Source organism: Heterodontus francisci, chromosome 19 (assembly GCF_036365525.1).
Source record: "Heterodontus francisci isolate sHetFra1 chromosome 19, sHetFra1.hap1, whole genome shotgun sequence".
In the NCBI taxonomy this organism is placed as follows: domain Eukaryota; kingdom Metazoa; phylum Chordata; class Chondrichthyes; order Heterodontiformes; family Heterodontidae; genus Heterodontus; species Heterodontus francisci.
The window spans coordinates 88,904,595-88,928,110 of record NC_090389.1 but is presented as its reverse complement, the minus strand read 5'-3'; the positions used below and the strand labels follow the sequence as shown (position 1 = coordinate 88,928,110).

Genomic DNA, 23,516 nt, shown 5'->3' with positions numbered 1-23,516 from the left:
CTCTCTACCTCCCTTTTTAAAAATGGGGTTACATTAGCTACCCTCCAATCTGTAGGAACTGTTTCAGAGTCTATAGAATCTTGGAAGATGACCACCAATGTATCCACTATTTCTAGGGCCACTTCTTTAAGTACTCTGGGATGCATACCATCAGGCCCTGGGGATTTATCAGCCTTCAATCCCATCAATTTCCCCAACACCATTTCTCTACTAATACTGATTTCCTTCAGTTCCTCCTTCTCACTAAGCCCTGTGTTCCCCAACATTTCTGGTATGATATTTGTGTCCTCCTTTGTGAAGACAGAACCAAAGTATGCATTTAGTTGGTCAGCCATTTCTTTGTTCCCCATAATAAATTCCCGTTTCTGACTGTAAGGGACCTACATTTGTCTTCACCAATCTTTTTCTCTTTACATACCTATAGAAACTTTTACAGTCAGTTTTTATATTCCCCACAAGCTTGCTCTCGTACTCTATTTTCCCCTTCTTAATCAATCCCTTGGTCCTCCTTTGCTGAATTCTAAACTGCTCCCAATCCTCAGGTCTGTTGTTTTTTCTGGCAGATTTATATGGCTCTTCCTTGGATCTAATGCTATCTCTAATTTCCCTTGTAAGCCATGGTTTGGCTACCTTTCCCCTTTTACTTTTGCGCCAGACAGGAATAAACAATTGTTGCAGTTCATCCATGCACTCTTTAAATGTTTGCCATTGTCTATCCACCATCATTCCCTTAAGTAACGTTTCCCAATCTGTCATAGCCAACATTTCGCAGGCATACTTTTCCCGTGTCTCGGCGGCTTCCATGCGGTTGGTGCCGTGCTTGTAGCACCACCTGGTATTGGCGGAATTCACTCCGCTCCACACACAGGCGGGGTCCACGTACTGGCACTATAACAACCGGCTGCTGGAGGACGAGCAATACCGAAACTCGTTCCATTGATTCTGGGCTGACCGGAGACGGACGCCGGGGGGCTTTAACTCCTTGAGGCTATATTGGGATGTGGGCAAGACTCACATCTGTGTCTTCTGTCAGGACTACACGAAGAGGTCGACCAACAGGTGGGAAGGCGAGATCGGGCACCTAGAGAGGGAGGTGCTCGACTTGTGTCCCACCTCGGTCATGCCGTCGCGGACTCGGCCCTGTGGCAGGCATGCAAAAAGAAGGGCGCGTTGAGGGACCTGCAGCTCATAGGTCCTGAGGCGTGTACGTGAGGTCGCGGATTCAGATCCCAGAAGATTTGGACCGCGCCTCACCCTCCTACTCGCTGGACAAATGGAGGGGGGTACGTAAGTTGTACGTAAGCTGATCATCGAGCTGCTGGCCGACGACGGATCCTCCATCACGGATCCGGAGGGAATGGGCCTCCTGGTCCGTACTTATTACCGTGCTTTGTTCACCCGGATTTGTCCAGCAAGGACGCGCGTGGAGTTTTGTGGGAGGACCTGCTGCTGGTCAGCCTGGAGGGTGCCAAAGGATTGGAGACTCCGCTCACATTGGCGGAGCTGACCGGCGCCCTCCACCAGCTCTCGAGGGGCAAATCCCCAGGGATGGATGGGCTGACTGTGGAGTTCCTCAGGGCGTTCTGGGATGTCATGGGGGACGATTACACGCGGGTCCTGGGGGAAAGCCTGGCGACCGGGGAGATGCCCCTCTCGTGGCGCAGGGCGGGCATCGTCCTGCTGCCTAAAAGGGGCAATCTCCGCTTGCTTAAGAACTGGCATCTGGTCTCCCTCCTCAGCACGGATTATAAGATCTTTGCCCGGGCTATGTCTACCCGCCTGGGCTCCGTGCTGGCCCACATGATCCACCCCAACCAGTCCTACACGGTCCCGGGCCGGTCCATCCAGGACAACATCCACCTGGTCCGGGGCCTGATCCATCTTTCCCAGAGGACTGGTCAGTCGGTCGCCTTTCTCTCCCTCAATCAGGAGAAGACGTTCGACAGGGTGGATCACAAATACCTTTTCGGGACTCTGCGCGCATTTGGACTCGGGCCGCATTTTTTATACGCCGCCGCAGAGTGTCTAGTCAAAGTTAATGTGTCCTTGACGGCGGCCCTTCGCTTTGGGAGAGGAGTGCGTCAGGGATGCCGCATGTCCGGTCAATTGTATACCATCTGCGTGGAGCCCTTCCTGTGCCTGCTTCGCAGGAGGTTGACAGGTTTGGCTTTGCGCAGGCCGGCCAAGCGGGTTGTCCTCTCGGCTTACACTGATGACATGCTCCTTGCGGTCACAGATCCCATTGACCTGCGGAGGAGAGCACCTCAGCTGTCCAGGCGGCCGCCTCTGGGGACAGACCGATGGGCGGAGGAGTAGCCGAAACCCCTGGGACACCCCTCCCCGCTGGTGATGAGGGGGCTCAGGAATGCCGAGCTCTTCGAGCTGAGCTGACCCCCGCTTGGCTGGAACTGCTCATCGGACCCAGGCCCCAAAACCCTCCTCGGGAGCTGGTTCCGCACAACCTGAGCATCCTCTCGGAAATGCCCTCTGTGCCATTCCACATGGCATGGAGGGGTTTCCTGTACGGGCTGTTTTTGTGCACTCTCCACTTTCTTGTCCTCATCAGCCGGCCGGGCACACCCTGGAGGTTCATGTTGCCATCTGTCGGCGAGGGTCTCTCTACGTGGGAGTCTTCCCCCTTTACATCGGGGACCTGGGGTGGAGGGTGCTGCACAGGGCAGTCCTGTGGAATAGAATCTTAAGCAGGTTCATGGACTCCCAGGCCGCATGTAATTTCTGTGGCCTGGACGAGACCATGTTCCACATATATACGGAGTGTGTGAGGTGGCAGGCCCTGTTTGCATATTTCAAGGGGCTGCTCCTCAAGTTTTGGCTGCACATCTGCCCCATTCTCCTGATCTTTGGGCACCCAGTGCGGAGGGGCACGGGCCGGGAGGAGGATCTCCTCATCGGTCTGCTCCTGGGCCTGGCCAAGGTGGCAATTCACAGATCCAGGCTGTGGGCCGTCGGGGGGTGCGTCTGCCCTGATTGCCTGCCCCTCTTCCGCGGTTACGTTCGCGCCCGGGTGTCCCTGGAGAGGGAGCATGCGGTGTCTGCCGGCACGCTTGAGGCCTTCCACGACCGGTGGGCACCACAGGCTGGAGTGCATTGTCGATGCCGAAAATGGAATTTTGAGTTTTTGTTTATCTATCTGGTTTTAATAGTTATTTTATAAAATGGATATAAAGGGGGCCTGAGGAATAAAGGTCCTCTCAACAAAAATAATAAAAGGGGCCTGGGGTATAAAGGCCACCTTTTAAAAAAAACGGGTTTAGATACATAAAAGGGGGTTAGAAAAATGGGTTTGGCTGAAGAGTTTGGAGCAATTCCTGTGTGCAATTAGGTGAATCAGGTGAACCTGAGCAGGTTGTGGGAGCTGGAACTGGAGAGGAGAGTGGAGAGGAAAAAAAAACAGGGTTAGATAGAGAGTTAAAAACTCCCTCTACTTTGTACCAATGATGTGCATTAACCCTTTTTTGCCAATGAGACATCTCACATTCCCATACCAGCCGCACCAAGCTGATTAGATTAGATTGGATGGTGTGGGCCCACACCCACTCTCAGGCAGCACATTCCAGATCTTAACCATTCGCTGTGTGAAAAAGTTTTTTCTCATGTCATTTTTGCTTCTCTTATCAAATACTTTAAATCTGTGCTCTCTCGTTCTCAATCCGTTCACAATGGGAATAGTTTCTCTCTGTCTACTCTGTCCAGACCCCTCATGGTTTTGAATACCTCTGTCAAATCACCTCTCAGCCTTCTCTTCTCCAAGGAAAACAGTCTTAACTTCTCCAATCTATCTTCATAACTGAAATTCCTCATCACTGGAACCATTCTCCTGAATCTTTTCTGCACTCTCTCCAACGCCCTCACGTCTTTCCTAAAGTGTGGCGCCCAGAATTGGACGCAGTACTCCAACTGAGGCCGAACTAGTGTCTTATACAAGTTCAACATAACCTCCTTGCAAAGTATTCATTTAATACCTCAGCTATTCCCCCTGCCTCCATGCGTAAATCCCCCATTTGGTTCCGAATCGGCCGACTCCACCTTTTATCACCTTTTTACTATTTATATTCCCATAGAAGACCTTGGGATTCCCTTTTATTTTAGCTGCCATACTCTCTCTTTGCTTCTCTTATTTGCCACTTCCCCCCTGAGTCTTCTATACTCAGCCTGATTATCCATTGTATTATCTACCTGACATCTGTCATATGCACACTTTTTCTTCTTCAGCTTCCTCTTCATCTCAATCTTTTTTGTCATCCAGGGAGCTCTGGATTTATTTGCCCTACCTTTCCCCTTCAAGAGAATATACCTTGACTGTGCCCGAACTACCTCTTCTTTGAAGGTAGCCCATTGTTCAGCTACTGGTTTTCCTGCCAACTTTTGATTCCAATTTATTTACCCAGATCCATTCTTACCCTATTGAAGTTGACTTTCCCCCAGTTAGTTATTCTTACTCTGATTGTTTTTTGTCCTTATACATAATTAACCTAAACTTTGTGATACAATGATCAGTGTCCTCTAAATGTTCTCCTACTAATACTTGATCCGCTTGGCCCAGCTCATTCCCAAGAACCAGGTCTAGCAGTGCCTCCTTTCTCATTGGAAGAGCAACATACTGCTGTAGAAAATTTTTCCTGACCACACTATGGGAACTCTTGCCCTTCTCTGACCTTCACACTACTATCGCAGTTTATGTTTGGATAATTAAATTGCTCCATTATAACTACTCTATAATTGTTGCATCTCTCTGTAATTTCCTTGCAAATTTGTTCCTCTTCATCCTTTCCACAACTTGGTGGCTACACTGAGAAATGTAATTCCACCATTTTTGTACCTTAGCTCTAGCCAAATAACCAAATTATCCCACAACTTTCTATATTCCAGGGAATACAAGCCTAGTTTTTGGAATCTCTCCTCATAATCTAATTCTTGGAGCTCTGGTTACAGTCTAGTAAATCTACACTACACTCCTTCCAACGCCAATATACCCTTCCTAAGATGCAGTGCCCAGGACTGTACACAATATTTCAGATGTGGTCTAAGCAGGGCTTGGTATCACAGCAGCAAAACTTCCTTCTCCAAAGGCAGAAAATTTCCTGCCACATCACATATAGCAGATCCATCCAGCATGGTGGGATGCAACCTATGCCTTAACCAAATCTCAGTGTTGTGCCATATCCCAATCTCACCTCACTTTGCTTGGACAAATCGGAAGCAGCTCCTGCAAATATATTATTCGCTTTTTAAAAAAAAAATTCTGGCTTGTCTCCTCTCCTGACAGTGGTGCCTCATGTTGGTGGCCCCTTGTTGTCTGTGGAAACAAACCCTGATGTGAATAACACATTTGAAGGGGGTGAAAAGATTGGTGAGATAAGTTGACCCAGTATCTGATTTTGTTCCCCTTACACCCCCACCTCAATGAATTTCATGATCTGCATGACGTTGAGCTCTTCTTCCGTCGCCTTTGCCTCTGAGCTCACTTCTTTGACCGGGAGTTCTCCCTCCCGACCAGCAGACCCATTCACTCGCCTCCAGCATTCTCCCTCCATCTGGACCCCTCCCTCTGGTCTCTTAGCTGCTCGATTTTTTCATTGAAAACTGTCAGCGAGACATGGGCTGTCTCAATTTCTCCACCCCCCTCACTCACTCTAACCTGTCCCCCTCTGAACTTGCTACACTCTGTTCTCTCAGGTCTAACCCCAACATTGTCATCAAACCTGCAGACAAGGGTGGTGCTGTTGTTGGCGTATCGACCTCTACCTTGTACAGGCTCAGCGCCAACTCTCAGACACTTCTTCCTACTTCTCCCTGGATCATGACCCCACCACCAAGCATCAAGCTACTGTCCACAGGACTGTCACTAACCTCATCACATCTGGAGATCTTCCCTCTACAGTTTCAAACCTCATAGTCCCGCAACCCCGGACAGCCCGCTTCTACCACCTTCCCAAAATCCACAAACAGGACTGTCCCGGCAGACCCATTGTTTCAGCCTGTTCCTGCCCCACTGAACTTATTTCTTCCTATTTTGACTCTATTTGTGGTCCAGTCTCTTCCCACCTACATCCGTGACTCTTCTGACGCGCTACATCATTTTGACAATTTCCGGTTTCCTGGCCCCAATCGCCTCCTTTTCACTATGGACGTCCAATTTCTCGACACCTCCATCCCCCACCAGGACGGTTTGAGGGCTCTCCACTTCTTCCTTGAACAGAGGCCCAACCAGTCCCCATCCACCACCACCCTCCTCCGTCTGGCTGACCTTGCTCTCACATTGAACATCACTTCTTTCAACTCCACTCACTTCCTTCAAGTAAAAGGTGTTGCTATATGTACCCACATGCGTCTTAGTTATGCCTGTCTTTTTGTGGGATATGTCGAACATTCCTTGTTCCAGTCCTACTCAGGCCCCTTCCCCCAACTCCTTTTCCGGTACATTGATGACTGTATCAGTGCCGTTTCCTGCTCTCGCCCCGAACTGGAAAACTTTATCAACTTTGCTTCTAATTTCCACCCTTCTCTAACCTTTACATGGTCCATCTCCAACACTTCCCTTCCCTTCCTCGACTTCTCTGTTTCCATCTCTGGGGATAGGCTGTCTACTAATATTCATTATAAGCCCACCGACTCCCAAGGCTACCTCGACTACACTTCTTCACACCCTGCCTCCTGTAAGGACTCCATTCCATTCTCCCAGTTTCTCCGTCTCCGAAGCATCTGCTCTGATGATGCTACCTTCCACGACAGCGCTTCTGATATGTCTTCCTTTTTCCTCAACCGAGGATTCCGCCCCACTGTGGTTGACAAGGCCCTCAACCGTGTCCGTCCCATTCCCCGCACCTCTACCCTCACCCCTTCCCCTCCCTCCCAGAACTGCGAGAGGGTTCCCCTTGTCTTCACTTTCCACCACACCAGCCTCCACATCCAAAGGATCATCCTCCGCCATTTCCGCCACCTCCAGCGTGATGCCATGAACAAACGCATCTTCCCCTCCCCTCCCCTGTCAGCATTCTGAAGGGATCGTTCCCTCCTCCATTACCCCCAACATCTCATCCCCTTCCCATGGCATCTTCCCCTGCAATCGCAGGAGGTGTAATACCTGCCCATTTACCTCCTCTCTCCTCACTATCCCAGGCCCCAAAAACTCCTTTCAGGTGAAGCAGCGATTTACGGCACAGCAGCACAGTGGTTAGCACCGCAGCCTCACAGCTCCAGCGACCTGGGTTCGATTCTGGGTACTGCCTGTGTGGAGTTTGCAAGTTCTCCCTGTGTCTGCGTGGGTTTCCTCCGGGTGCTCCGGTTTCCTCCCACAAGCCAAAGACTTGCAGGTTGATAGGTTAATTGGCCATTATAAATTGCCCCTAGTATAGGTAGGTGGTAGGGAAATATAGGGACAGGTGGGGATGTGGTAGGGATATGGGATTAGTGTAGGATTAGTATAAGTGGGTGGTTGATGGTCGGCACAGACTCGGTGGGCCGAAGGGCCTGTTTCAGTGCTGTATCTCTAAATTTTTTTTAAAAATTAATAAATTAAATTCTTTCAATGTAGTATACTGTATTCACTGCTCACAATGTGGTCTCCTCTACACTGGGGAGACCAAATGCAGATTGGGTGACCGCTTTGCGGAACACCTCTGCTCAGTCCGAAAGCAGGACCCTGAGCTACCAGTTGTTTGCCATTTCAACACTCCCCCCTGCTCTCATGCTCACATCTCTGTCCTGGGATTGCTGCAGTGTTCCAGTGAACATCAACACAAGCTCGAGGAACAGCATCTCATTTACCGATTAGGCACACTACAGCCTGCCGGACTGAACATTGAGTTCAATAATTTCTGAGCATGACGGGCCCCCCTTTTTATTTTTACTTTTAGTTATTTTTTCTTCCTTTTTTTTTACATTCTTTTTTACATTTTTTACAATCCTTTTTTTTGCATTTATTTCATTTCATCTTAGTTTGTTCAGTTTACTTACCCACTGTTTTTTTTCAGGTTTGCACTTGCTGCTGTTCAATATTCAGTGTATTTACACCTAATCTGTACTAATGCTTTGTCTTTCAACACACCATTAACATATTGTTTGCCTTTGCTCCGTGACCTTTTGGTCAGCTATGTGGCCTGGTCCAATCTAGACCTCCTTTGTTATCTCTTGCCCCACCCCGACCTCACTTGCTTATAACCTGTGACTTTTCTAATATTTGTCAGTTCCGATGAAGGGTCACTGACCCGAAACGTGAACTCTGCTTCTCTTTCCACAGATGCTGCCAGACCTGCTGAGTGGTTCCAGCATTTCTTGTTTTTATTTCTGTTCATTTTTCTGGCCATTAACACCCTCTCTGTACTCTCGCTTTGTCTTTCAACACATCATTTACATAACGTTTGCCTTGTTCCATGACCTTCTGGTCAGTTATTCTCTGTGACCTTGTCCTATCAACACCTTCACTTTGATTACCTTTTGCCCCACCCCTGCTTTATTTGCTTAAAACCTATTACCTTTCTAATATTTGCCAGTTCTGATGAAAGGTCACTGACCTGAAACGTTAACTCTGCTTCTCTCTCCACAGATGCAGCCAGACCTGCTGAGTATTTCCAGCATTTCTTGCTTTTATATCTGATTTTGTTTTTTGGTTTTCCAACACTTTCAATATTTAATCTTCAACCAGTAATTCATCCTTTGCCTGACTTACGAACCTTCTACAAAGAACTGAATCTGTATAACGGTTTCCTGTTAAGTACTTTCTAATCCATTGTTTTCCAGTAATTGAGATTGACCTTCAGATTTGAACATGTTTTCTTTCTTTTCTTCGCATCAAGTGTTTCAGTCTGTGGTTCTGTTGTCAACTCTTTGATCGAAACCATTCTCCACCCAACTTGTCTGCTTTAGTTGATGCTGGTATTTCTGAATTCACAACGTGTGCACCATGTGACAGCTCTGTGAGTAGTGACAGCCACCCATCACATTCACCATTCAGTAGCACCGGGCCTGGCGAAGAAGGCTGGCCCCTCTGCATGCAGTGCGGAGCTTGTATGGGACTGGTGAGCCAGCCTGCGTGCGAAGGGAGCTCTTACAAACGACATCCCCTCCAAAATTCAGGGGAGAGCAAAGCCTTCAGCTCAGAGGGTCAGAACAATCCAGCACTCAAAGCTTTGCTCCACCTCTTGTCCCCAAAACTCAACTTTTGCCCTGAAGTGCAGGTATTACTTGCTGAGATGTGAGGCTGGCAGGGGATGGTTGGCTGGTATTCGATGAATTTCAGGATGTCAACAGGTTGGTTCCTGATTCAGCTGAAATTTCCACCCAACACTTCAGCATTTCACGGAAAATCCTTGCAACCAGCAGATAGTACCGGGGCATTAACTTTTAAGAGAGAACCCTATTTTTATTTTATCTTTATTTTTAAAATGTCATTGTGTATTCATTAACAAAATCCTTTTGAGTGTTTTCAACCATGTTTCCCTGCGTTACTGAGAAATCTATCTCATGACATTGTATCAAGACCAAAGGGCTGGTCCCAGGATTTCATCCAATACAATCCAGACAAAAATACGCCTCATGATGGAAATTCTTTCCCTTCTCTCTTTAAGCCACTGACCCATAGACACTGGATGCCATGCACTATCTCACTCAAGCAACTTGACCATTCAACCATACTAGGTTGATCTGATCCCGTTCCCGTTTGAAAACTACAAGTGTGTACTTTGCTGCTTAAACCATTACTGAGTGAGGGAGGGATTAGTGACTTAGTTAGCTGTGGCTCAGTGAGTAGTACATTCTTACCTCTGAGTCCAAGGTTATGGGTTCAAGTCCTGTAGCAGAGATGTAAGCACAAAATCTTAGGCTGGCACTTCCATTGTCAGTACTCGGAGAGTGCCACACTGTGCGTAGGGCTATCTTTCGGATAAGGTATTAAACTGAAAATCCCATCAGCTCACTTGGGTGATCATGCAATATTCCATAACATTATTTTGAAGAAAAGTAGGGAATTTTTTCCAGTGTCCCGGCTAAGGTTTCTCCCTCAACCAACATCACTATAACAAATTATCTGGTTATTTATCTTGATGCTGTTTGTGGGAGCTTGCTCCATACTTAAATCCCTCCAATCAGGTTTCTGTACCCCCTCAGTACTGAAATGACATCTATGTGACTGTGACAAAGGTAAACATTCCCTCCTCGCCCTTCTCTACCTTTCTTCAGCCTTTGACACGGTTGACCAAACCATCCTCCTCCAACACCTCTCCACTGTTGTCCAGCTGAGTGGGACTGCTCTCACCCGGTTCCATTCTTATCTTTCTAATCGTAGTCAGAGAATCACTTGCAATGACTTCTGTTCCTGCTCCCGCACCGTTACCTCTGGTGTCCCTCAAGGATCTATCCTTGGTCCCGTCCTATTTCTCATCTACAAGCTGCCCCTCGGTGACATCATCCAAAAGCACAGTGTTAGTTTTCACATGTACACTGACAACACCCAGCTCTACCTCACCACCACCTCTCCCTCCGCTATCACTGATTTGTCAGACTACGTCTAATATCATGTTCTGGATGAGCAGAAATTTTCTCCAATTAAATATTGGGAAGACCAATTCCTGCCACAAACTTTGTTCCCCAGCTAGTGACTCCATCCCTCTCCCTGGCAACTGTCTGAGGCTGAACCAGATTGTTCACAGCCTTGTTGTCATTCATGACCTGAAGATGGGCTTTTGACCAAATATCCATGCCATCACTAAGACCATCTATTTCCACCTCCATAGCAACCCGACTCTGCCACTGCCTCAGCTCATCATTTGCTGAACCCCTCATTCATGCCTTTGTTACCTCTAGACTTGACTATTACAACACGCTCCTGGCCAGCCTCCCATATTCTGACCTCCATAAACTTAAGCTCATTCAAAACTCTGCTGCTCGTGCCCTAACTCCTATCCAGTTTCATTTGCAGATCATCCCTGTGCTCACTGACCTACATTGGCTCCCGTTTAAGCAAACCCTTCATTTTAAAATTTCTTATGCTTGTTTTCAAATCCTTCCAAGGCTTCGCCCCTCCCTATCTTTGCAGCCTCACAACCCTGCGAGATATCTGCACTCCTCCAATTCTGGCCTCTTGAGCATTCCCCAATTTCCATCACTCCGCCATTGGCAGCTGGGCCTTCAGCCGCCTGAGCCCAAAACTCTGGACTTTCCTCCCTAAATTCTCTATTCTCCTTTAAGATGCTCTTTAAAACCTGTCTCCTTGATCAAGCTTTTGGCCACCTGTCCTAACATGTCTTTTTTTGGCTCAGTGTCATATGTTTGATAATCACTCCTGTGAAGTGCTTTTTGGGAGCTTTTACTGTGTTAAAGATGCTATATAAATACAAGCAAAATGTTGCAGATGCTGGAGATCTGAAATAAAAACAAAATGCTGGAAATACTCAGCAGGGCGGGCAGCATCTGTGGAGGGTGAAAAACAGAGTTAACGTTTCAGATCTGTGACCCTTCAGAACTGGCAGAGGTTGGAAATGTAATAGGTTTTGAGCAAGTGAAAGGGGAAGGGGGGAAGAAGAACAAAAAGGAAGGTGTGTGATGGGCAGGAGAGGTTAAATGACAAAGATGTCATGAAACAAAGGCAAAGGGAGTGCTGATAGTTATAGTAAAATACAAAGCATTAGTCCAGAGAGAATGTTAACGGCAGAATAATGAACAGCTCAGTCCGAAAACAGAAACATGTAAAACAAAATTAAGACAAGTGCATGGTTAAACAATAAAATCAAAATTTAAAAAGGCAGTCATGCTCTGAAATTGTTGAACTCAATGTTGAGTCCAGAAGGCTGTAGAGTGCCTAATCGGAAGATGAGGTGCTGTTCCTCGAGCTTGCGTTGAGGTTCACTGGAACACTGCAGTGTACAGTGAGTACAGGAGCAGGGATGTCTTACTGCAGTTATACAGGGCCTTGGTGAGACCACATCTGGAGTATTGTGTGCAGTTTTGGTCTCCTTATCTGAGGAAGGATGTTCTTGCCATGGAGGGAGTGCAAAGAAGATTTACTAGGCTGATTCCTGGGATGGTAGGATTGACGTATGAGGAGAGATTGGGTCGACTAGGCCTATATTCACTAGAGTTTAGAAGAATGAGAGGGGATCTCATAGAAACCTATAAAATTCTAACGGGACTAGACAGGCTGGATACAGGGAGGATGTTCCCGATGGCTGGGGAGTCCAGTACCAGGGGTCACAGTCTCAGGATACGGGGTATGCTATTTAGAACAGAGATGAGGAGAAATTTCTTCACTCAGAGGGTGGTGAACCTGTGGAATTCTCTACCGCAGAAGGCAGTGGAGGCCAAGTCATTAAATATATTCAAGAAGGAGATAGATATATTTCTTAATGCCAAAGGGATCAAGGGATATGGGGAGAAAGCGGGAACAGGGTACTGAATTAGACGATCAGCCATGATCTTTTTTGAATGGCGGAGCAGGGCTGAAGGGCCAAATGGCCTACTCCTGCTCCTATTTTCTATGTTTCTATGTTTCTGCAGCAGGCCCAGGACAGAAATGTGGGCTTGGGAGCAGGGTGATGAATTAAAATGGCAAGCAACAGGACGCTTGGGGTCATGTTTGTGATGGAGGAGTGGACCGGGATTTTGCAGAGGGAACAGTCCCTTTGGAATGCTGAGGGGAGGGGAGGGGGAGATGTGTTTGGTAGTGGCATCACACTGGAGTTGGGGAAAATGGCAGAGAATGATTCTTTGGATGTGGAGGCTGGTGGGGTGGAAAGTGAATGCAAGGGGAACTCTGTTGCGGTTCTGAGAGGGAGGGGAAGGGGCCCACACCTCCTTCACCCCCAACACCTCGTCCTTTTCCCACGACACCTTCCCATGCAATCGCTGGAGTGTAATGCCTACCCTTTTTATCCTCTCTCCTCACTATCCAAGGCCCCAAGCACTCCTTCCAGGTGAAGCAGTGATTTACTTGTACTTCTTTCAATTTAGTATACTGTATTCGCTGCTCATGGTGTGGCTGTCCCTACATTGGGAAGACCAAAAGCAGATTGATCACTTTGTGGAACACCTCCGCTCGGTCCTCCAGTTGCTTGCGCAAGATCTGCCTGCTCTGCATACTTCCGGTGACTGCCTTTTTTAATTTAATTTAATTTAATTTTGTTTTATTTTTGAACAATGTGCCTGTCTTAATCTTGTTTTTCATGTTTTTGCTTTTGGACAGAGTTGTTCATTATTCTGACATTAACACTCTCTCTGGACTAACGCTTTGTCTTTTTTTATAACCATTGACACTCCCTTTGCCTTTATCCCATGACATCTCTGTCATTTCGTCTCTCCTGCCCGCCACCCTATCACGCATTTTCCCTTTTGTTCTTCTTCCCCCTTCCGCCCTTTCACTGGCTCAAAGCCTATTACATTTATAACCTTTGCCAGTTCTGATGAGAGGTCACTGACATGAAACGTTAACTCTCTTTCTCTCCACAGATGCTGCCAGACCTGCTATTTCCAGCACTTTCTGTTTTTATTTAAGAAGCAACTGTGAATGCATTTCTGGAGTGAGAAGGGATGGAAGCATTTTGGGAGAAAGTGGAGTCAAGAAAAATCAATACAAGCGGCTTGAACTAAATGGCCTTTCTCTATTCCATAAAACCTTCCTGTTCCTCTGATGTTAGAAGTTACCTTTATGTGTCCATGCTGGAGCAATAGGTCACCCATGTGTATTGATCATTTATTGAAAGTGATAACTTGATCACCATGTGTTGACTATGATTGGCTGTGGTGTATTGATGCTATATTGATCCTGTATTGACCATCTTATATTGATCATATATTGACCATGATGCATTGGTCTGTGATACAGATCCTGGTAAAGATGGTTCGATGACTACAGAAATCTGCCGAGTTCTTGAGCACTGTTGATGTTTTTCTCAACCAGCTTACCACAATATTACTTAACAGCAGAGTGAACGGAAACTCCCCCATAGTGGCAGCTTTCCAGACGGACAGGTCTCTTTTAATGAGAGGATTATGTCCATTCGAACTGCACCTTCAGATCGTTTGACACTTCTTTCTGACTTGTTTGTGCTTTTCTGCAATAAATTAGTAAATGTTGAAAGGGAGCAGTTTCTGACCCTGCTTATCCATTAATAAATTAAGATCATGTGAAGAAATAAAATGTGATGAAGAGGAGAGAAATTTTGTACCATGTAATAGTCACCATTCCTTCAAACATCAAAATCAAAATATTATCCTCCCCGCACCCCCCTGCCTTCCCCTCACCAGAGCTTAGCAAATGGAGTCACTGATCAGTGTATCACACAGACCACAGGTTTTACGTTGAGTCTCTGTTTTGTGCTGCGTAAGCTGATCTGAACCAGGTGTTGGCAAGTGGGACTATGTGCCCCAAGGGTAGGGAAAGGAAAACTTAAAGGAAAAAAGAAACAAACAATTTGCATTTATATAGCGCCTTTCACAACTTCAGGATGTCCCAAAGTGTTTGACAGCCGTTGAAGTCCTTTTGAAATGTAGTCATTGTTGTAAGGTGGGGAGACGTGGCAGTCAATTTGCAGACAGCAAGGTCCCACAAGCAAAAATGTGATAAATAATCTGTTATTCGTAGTGGTATTTGTCGAGGGATAGATATTGCACTGATTCGATTGGAAAACTGTGAGGGCTGGCCAACATGTTGGATAATAATAAAAGCAAAATACTGCGGATGCTGGAAATCTGAAACAAAAACAAGAAATGCTGGATTCACTCAGCAGGTCTGGCAGCATCTGTGGAAAGAGAAGCAGAGTTAACGTTTCGGGTCAGTGACCCGAAGAAGGGTCACTGACCCGAAACGTTAACTCTGCTTCTCTTTCCACAGATGCTGCCAGACATGTTGGATAATAAGATGATTTTGTGACCGTAGTAAAAACTGCTGAATTTTTTCTGTCTGACATTTTTTTGTTCCCTGATCTTCATATTTGTTCTCGGGATGTGGGAAATGTAGGCAAGGCCCATGTTTACTTGCTATGTGGGCATTAAGAAGGAACCATAGAGTGTGGGACCAAAGTCATATACAGGCCAGACTGGGTAATGGTCTTGGCTGTGATGCTGCTCGTGGTTAACTATCCGCCTGACACTCACAGTCCGGGCTCACAGCTGAAGAATAGCAAGGGATCGGAGTGGCACTAGTAATCGGATACAGCAAGAGTCAGGCACCTCAGGAAATAAACATGGAATAAAACCCATGCACAAACATAAACAGAATAGTTTGTGTTTGTCAAACAGCAAGAGGTGGTTCAGAGGGTGAATCTAATCTTGGGGGAGCTTTCTGTTCCTTGGATCAGATGACTGCACTGTAGAATCACTCCCTCGATCCAGTAATCTGTGCCAGTGCTATTCACCATCCAGTCAGGGTGCCTCTTCCTGCCCCTTCACCTGTGACCTCAGGGAAACCCATTACTCCTTAACCTCAGTCCTCAGGCTACCATCTGAGATGTGGGTGTTGTTTGTTTATGATCGATCACCTAGTTGTCCTGAAAAGTTGGTAATGGGAATGCTTTTTAAACCTTAAACTTACTTCTTAAAGGGCAGCAGTAAACCCAATTCAAAGGGCAGTTAAGAGTTAACCACCTTGGTGTGGGCCTGGAGTCACACATAGGCCCAGATTGGGTATGGACAGCAGGTTTCCTTCCCGAAAAGGAGATTAGTAAAGCAGTTAGGTTTTTATGACAATCCAACAGCTTCATGGCGAGTTTTACTGACATCTGCATTTTATTTCCAGATTTTTTAACCAGATTTCAAATTTTGTTGAAATTCCCTCTCCTCTTGCTCTCCAGTAAAAGTCCAATAGATACTATAAGGACTCCGTGCGATCCAAACAGCGAATTAAAGGCCTCCTTAAAATAGGGCTAATTATGGAACCACAGGGACTGAGGGCTTAAAGACGAAGAGTACCTCTTTATTCTGTAATGAATGGCCTGTTAAGCAATTTAGGACAATGTGTGATTTTGAAGCTTAATTTCTGAGGTTGTACTTCTGTTGTCAGGCCATTAATTTTAGAGATAAAGGGGATAATTCTGAAACTGTGAGTCAGTATGAAATGGGTGATGGAGAATTGACAAGACAGTTTAAATCTTCCCATTATTATTTTATTGATGCTGTCCCATCACTGTGTGAGGGAATAGCAGATTATCTGTATACAGTGGGTTCGTGGGGATTATCTGTGCAGAGTTGGTTAGTGGGGATTATCTGTATAGAATGGGTTAGTGGGGATTATCATACAGAGTGGTTAGTGGGGATTATCTGCATCGAGTTGTTTCTGGGGATTATCTGAAAAGAGTTGGTTGTGGGGATTATCTGGCGAGTTGGTTATGGGGATTATCTGCACAGAGTGTGTTAGTGGAGACTATCTGGAGAGTTGGTTATGGGGATTATCTGTACAGAGTTGGTTAGTGGGACTATCTGGAGAGTTGGTTATGGGGATTATCTGTACAGAGTGGGTTAGTGGAGACTATCTGGCGAGTTGGTTATGGGGATTATCTGCACAGAGTGTGTTAGTGGAGACTATCTGGAGAGTTGGTTATGGGGATTATCTGCACAGAGTGTGTTAGTGGAGACTATCTGGCGAGTTGGTTATGGGGATTATCTGCACAGAGTGTGTTAGTGGAGACTATCTGGAGAGTTGGTTATGGGGATTATCTGTGCAGAGTTGGTTAGTGGGACTATCTGGAGAGTTGGTTATGGGGATTATCTGCACAGAGTGTGTTAGTGGAGACTATCTGGAGAGTTGGTTATGGGGATTATCTGTACAGAGTTGGTTAGTGGGACTATCTGGAGAGTTGGTTATGGGGATTATCTGTGCAGAGTTGGTTAGTGGGACTATCTGGAGAGTTGGTTATGGGGATTATCTGCACAGAGTGTGTTAGTGGAGACTATCTGGAGAGTTGGTTATGGGGATTATCTGTGCAGAGTTGGTTAGTGGGACTATCTGGAGAGTTGGTTATGGGGATTATCTGTGCAGAGTTGGTTAGTGGGACTATCTGGAGAGTTGGTTATGGGGATTATCTGTGCAGAGTTGGTTAGTGGGACTATCTGGAGAGTTGGTTATGGGGATTATCTGCACAGAGTGTGTTAGTGGAGACTATCTGGAGAGTTGGTTATGGGGATTATCTGTGCAGAGTTGGTTAGTGGGACTATCTGGAGAGTTGGTTATGGGGATTATCTGTGCAGAGTTGGTTAGTGGGACTATCTGGAGAGTTGGTTATGGGGATTATCTGCACAGAGTGTGTTAGTGGAGACTATCTGGAGAGTTGGTTATGGGGATTATCTGTGCAGAGTTGGTTAGTGGGACTATCTGGAGAGTTGGTTATGGGGATTATCTGTGCAGAGTTGGTTAGTGGGACTATCTGGAGAGTTGGTTATGGGGATTATCTGCACAGAGTGTGTTAGTGGAGACTATCTGGAGAGTTGGTTATGGGGATTATCTGTGCAGAGTTGGTTAGTGGGACTATCTGGCGAGTTGGTTATGGGGATTATCTGTACAGAGTGGGTTAGTGGGACTATCTGGCGAGTTGGTTATGGGGATTATCTGTACAGAGTGGGTTAGTGGGGACTATCTGGCGAGTTGGTTATGGGGATTATCTGTACAGAGTGGGTTAGTGGAGACTATCTGGTGAGTTGGTTATGGGGATTATCTGTGCAGACTGGGTTAGTGGGGACTATCTGGAGAGTTAGTTGTGGGAATTATCTGTGCAGAATGGATTAGTGGGGATTATCTGTATAGAGTTGGTTATGGTGATTATCTGTGTAGAGTGGGTTAGTGGGGATTATCTGTATAGAGTGGGTTAGAGGGGATTATCTGTATAGAGTGGGTTAGAGGGGATTATCTGTATAGATTTGGTTATGGGAATTATCTGTATAGAGTGGGTTAGAGGGGATTATCTGTATAGAGTGGGTTAGTGGGGATTATCTGTATAGAGTGGGTTAGAGGGGATTATCTGTATAGAGTGGGTTAGTGGGGATTATCTGTATAGAGTGGGTTAGAGGGGATTATCTGTATAGATTTGGTTATGGGAATTATCTGTATAGAGTGGGTGAGTTGGGATTATCTGTATAGAGTTGGTTATGGGGATTATCTGTATAGAGTGGGTGAGTTGGGATTATCTGTATAGAGTGGGTTATGGGGATTATCTGTATAGAGTGGGTGAGTTGGGATTATCTGTATAGAGTTGGTTAGTCGGGATTATCTGTATAGAGTGGGTTATGGGGATTATCTGTATAGAGTTGGTTAGTGGGGATTATCTGTATAGATTTGGTTATGGGAATTATCTGTATAGAGTGGGTGAGTTGGGATTATCTGTATAGAGTTGGTTATGGGGATTATCTGTATAGAGTGGGTTAGTCGGGATTATCTGTATAGAGTTGGTTATGGGGATTATCTGTATAGAGTGGGTGAGTTGGGATTATCTGTATAGAGTTGGTTAGTCGGGATTATCTGTATAGAGTGGGTTATGGGGATTATCTGTATAGAGTTGGTTATGGGGATTATCTGTATAGAGTGGGTTAGAGGGGATTATCTGTATAGAGTGGGTTATGGGGATTATCTGTATAGAGTTGGTTATGGGGATTATCTGTATAGAGTTGGTTATGGGGATTATCTGTATAGAGTTGGTTATGGGGATTATCTGTATAGAGTGGGTTAGTCGGGATTATCTGTATAGAGTGGGTTATGGGGATTATCTGTATAGAGTGGGTTAGAGGGGATTATCTGTATAGATTTGGTTATGGGAATTATCTGTATAGAGTGGGTGAGTTGGGATTATCTGTATAGAGTTGGTTATGGGGATTATCTGTATAGAGTGGGTGAGTTGGGATTATCTGTATAGAGTTGGTTATGGGGATTATCTGTATAGAGTGGGTGAGTTGGGATTATCTGTATAGAGTGGGTTATGGGGATTATCTGTATAGAGTGGGTGAGTTGGGATTATCTGTATAGAGTTGGTTAGTCGGGATTATCTGTATAGAGTGGGTTATGGGGATTATCTGTATAGAGTTGGTTAGTGGGGATTATCTGTATAGATTTGGTTATGGGAATTATCTGTATAGAGTGGGTTAGAGGGGATTATCTGTATAGAGTGGGTTATGGGGATTATCTGTATAGAGTGGGTGAGTTGGGATTATCTGTATAGAGTTGGTTATGGGGATTATCTGTATAGAGTGGGTGAGTTGGGATTATCTGTATAGAGTGGGTTATGGGGATTATCTGTATAGAGTGGGTGAGTTGGGATTATCTGTATAGAGTTGGTTAGTCGGGATTATCTGTATAGAGTGGGTTATGGGGATTATCTGTATAGAGTTGGTTAGTGGGGATTATCTGTATAGATTTGGTTATGGGAATTATCTGTATAGAGTGGGTTAGAGGGGATTATCTGTATAGAGTGGGTTATGGGGATTATCTGTATAGAGTTGGTTATGGGGATTATCTGTATAGAGTGGGTTATGGGGATTATCTGTATAGAGTTGGTTATGGGGATTATCTGTATAGAGTGGGTTAGAGGGGATTATCTGTATAGAGTGGGTTATGGGGATTATCTGTATAGAGTGGGTTAGTCGGGATTATCTGTATAGAGTTGGTTATGGGGATTATCTGTATAGAGTGGGTGAGTTGGGATTATCTGTATAGAGTGGGTTATGGGGATTATCTGTATAGAGTTGGTTATGGGGATTATCTGTATAGAGTGGGTTAGAGGGGATTATCTGTATAGAGTGGGTTATGGGGATTATCTGTATAGAGTTGGTTATGGGGATTATCTGTATAGAGTTGGTTATGGGGATTATCTGTATAGAGTTGGTTATGGGGATTATCTGTATAGAGTGGGTTAGTCGGGATTATCTGTATAGAGTTGGTTATGGGGATTATCTGTATAGAGTGGGTGAGTTGGGATTATCTGTATAGAGTGGGTTATGGGGATTATCTGTATAGAGTTGGTTATGGGGATTATCTGTATAGAGTGGGTTAGAGGGGATTATCTGTATAGAGTGGGTTATGGGGATTATCTGTATAGAGTTGGTTATGGGGATTATCTGTATAGAGTGGGTTATGGGGATTATCTGTATAGAGTTGGTTATGGGGATTATCTGTATAGAGTGGGTTAGAGGGGATTATCTGTATAGAGTGGGTTATGGGGATTATCTGTATAGAGTTGGTTATGGGGATTATCTGTATAGAGTTGGTTATGGGGATTATCTGTATAGAGTTGGTTATGGGGATTATCTGTATAGAGTGGGTTAGTCGGGATTATCTGTATAGAGTGGGTTATGGGGTTTATCTGTATAGAGTTGGTTATGGGAATTATCTGTATAGAGTTGGTTAGTCGGGATTATCTGTATAGAGTGGGTTAGTCGGGATTATCTGTATAGAGTGGGTTAGTCGGGATTATCTGTATCGAGTTGGTTATGGGGATTATCTATATAGAGTGGGTTAGTGGGGATTATCTATATACAGTTGGTTATGGGGATTATCTGTATAGAGTTGATTAGTGGGGACTATCTGTATAGAGTTGGTTATGGGGATTATCTATATAGAGTGGGTTAGTGGGGATTATCTATATAGAGTTGGTTATGGGGATTATCTGTATAGAGTTGATTAGTGGGGACTATCTGTATAGAGTTGGTTATGGGGATTATCTGTACAGAGTGGGTTAGTGGGGATTATCTATATAGAGTTGGTTATGGGGATTATCTGTATAGAGTTGATTAGTGGGGACTATCTGTATAGAGTGGGTTAGTGGCGATTATCTGTATAGAGTGGGTTAGAGGGGATTATCTGTATAGAGTTGCTCAATGGGGATTATCTGTATAGAGTGGGTTAGAGGGGATTATCTGTATAGAGTTGGTTATGGGGATTATCTGTATAGAGTGGGTTAGTGGGGATTATCTGTATAGAGTGGGTTAGTGGGGATTATCTGTTTATAATCTGTGACTTTTCTAATATTTGTCAGTTCCGAAGAAGGGTCACTGACCCGAAACGTTAACTCTGCTTATCTTTCCACAGATGCTGCCAGACCTGCTGAGTGATTCCAGCATTTCTTGTTTTTGTTTCAGATTTCCAGCATTTCTTGTTTTTGTTATCTGTATAGAGTTGGTTAGTGTGGATTATCTGTATAGAGTTGGTTATGGGAATTATCTGTATAGAGTTGGTTATGGGGATTATCTGCACAGAGTTGTTTGTGGGGATTATCTGTATAGAGTGGGTTAGAGGGGATTATCTGTATAGAGTTGCTCAATGGGGATTATCTGTATAGAGTGGGTTAGTGGGGATTATCTGTATAGAGTGGGTTAGTGGGGATTATCTGTATAGAGTTGATTAGTGGGGACTATCTGTATAGAGTTGCTTATGGGGATTATCTGGAGAGTTGGTTATGGGGATTATCTGTACAGAGTGGGTTAGTGGGTCTATCCGGTGAGTTGGTTATGGGGATTATCTGTACAGAGTGGGTTAGTGGGCCTATCTGGAGAGTTGTTTATGGGGATTATCTGTACAGAGTGGGTTAGTGGGTCTATCCGGTGAGTTGGTTATGGGGATTATCTGTACAGAGTGGGTTAGTGGGCCTATCTGGAGAGTTGTTTATGGGGATTATCTGTACAGAGTGGGTTAGTGGGTCTATCCGGTGAGTTGGTTATGGGGATTATCTGTACAGAGTGGGTTAGTGGGCCTATCTGGAGAGTTGTTTATGGGGATTATCTGTACAGAGTGGGTTAGTGGGACTATCTGGAGAGTTGGTTATGGGGATTATCTGCACAGAGTTGTTTGTGGGGATTATCTGTACAGAGTTGGTTAGTGGGACTATCTGGAGAGTTGGTTATGGGGATTATCTGTACAGAGTTGGTTAGTGGGACTATCTGGAGAGTTGGTTATGGGGATTATCTGTACAGAGTTGGTTAGTGGGTCTATCCGGTGAGTTGGTTATGGGGATTATCTGTACAGAGTGGGTTAGTGGGTCTATCCGGTGAGTTGGTTATGGGGATTATCTGTACAGAGTGGGTTAGTGGGCCTATCTGGAGAGTTGGTTATGGGGATTATTGTACAGAGTGGGTTAGTGGGTCTATCTGGAGAGTTGGTTATGGGGATTATTGTACAGAGTGGGTTAGTGGGCCTATCTGGAGAGTTGGTTATGGGGATTATTGTACAGAGTGGGTTAGTGGGTCTATCTGGAGAGTTGGTTATGGGGATTATCTGTACAGAGTTGGTTAGTGGGTCTATCCGGTGAGTTGGTTATGGGGATTATTGTACAGAGTGGGTTAGTGGGTCTATCCGGTGAGTTGGTTATGGGGATTATCTGTACAGAGTGGGTTAGTGGGACTATCTGGAGAGTTGGTTATGGGGATTATCTGTACAGAGTGGGTTAGTGGGTCTATCCGGTGAGTTGGTTATGGGGATTATCTGTACAGAGTGGGTTAGTGGGCCTATCTGGAGAGTTGATTATGGGGATTATTGTACAGAGTGGGTTAGTGGGTCTATCCGGTGAGTTGGTTATGGGGATTATCTGTACAGAGTGGGTTAGTGGGCCTATCTGGAGAGTTGGTTATGGGGATTATTGTACAGAGTGGGTTAGTGGGTCTATCCGGTGAGTTGGTTATGGGGATTATCTGTACAGAGTGGGTTAGTGGGTCTATCCGGTGAGTTGGTTATGGGGATTATTGTACAGAGTGGGTTCGTGGGACTTTCTGGAGAGTTGGTTATGGGGATTATCTGTACACAGTTCCCACACTTGTCATAATGTCCCTCAACCCCACCTGCTAATTTTCTTCAATCCCTTCTCTCTCCAGTAGTACATTTATCTCTAATAATACCTAGCTCAATGACCTGCCCGACAAACTTATTGCTTGGGGTGAAAAACTTGCTGTGGGCTTCCCTTCTTGCTCTTCCTTGTGCTGACGAGCTGGGCGAGTGATGTGAATCCTTTGCCGCAGAGAACTATTTACTTGGACTGACTTCATAAATCTGGAAACTCTCAATGAGGTCACACTGAAGCTTCTTCTTGTTCAAAGAAAACAAAGGCAACCTTTCCCCCGACCTCAAATTCCTGATATTCGAAATCATCTCAGTCATGCAAGTCAAGGCCAATAATAATATGCTTCCTATATTTTGTGGTGCAATAACAGGGAGAGGCCAGGACAACCTTTAATAAGGGCAGTTGCCTCATGGACTACTGGGGTCAGAGAAAGCTCTGAGAGGAATCAAACTGGGCTGAAAAAAACACCAGATATTTCCCGCAGTCTGAAGTGACCTTGTATTACAATCCCTGTGTACATGGATCAGAGACCCAGAGAATGAACCAGGTTCGGAGAGAGCTTCTCATAGGAAGGAGAACTTATGGGGACATTTCGGGTAACAAACTCCCAGATACTGCATCATTCACAAGATCTATTCACCCAGAGGTGAAAGTCTGAACAAATTCCACATTTGAAATATGGAAGTTTGAACGAACATTGAGGTCAGAAGACCCAATAAATCTGTTCATTCTTGATAGTTACTTACTCCTGTTACTGGA

At 45.3% G+C, this 23,516-nt stretch overlaps 1 long non-coding RNA gene across 1 annotated transcript in view; it reads left to right on the top strand.

Moving 5' to 3' along the window:
- Positions 1–14,028, top strand: part of LOC137380429 (uncharacterized) — a 45,350-nt gene extending 31,322 nt beyond the window's left edge. Inside the window, exon 3 of the long non-coding RNA XR_010977021.1 lies at positions 13,459–14,028. This is a non-coding gene — a long non-coding RNA (uncharacterized lncRNA). The remainder of the gene's footprint in view (positions 1–13,458) is intronic.
- The last annotated feature ends 9,488 nt before the right edge of the window (positions 14,029–23,516 follow it).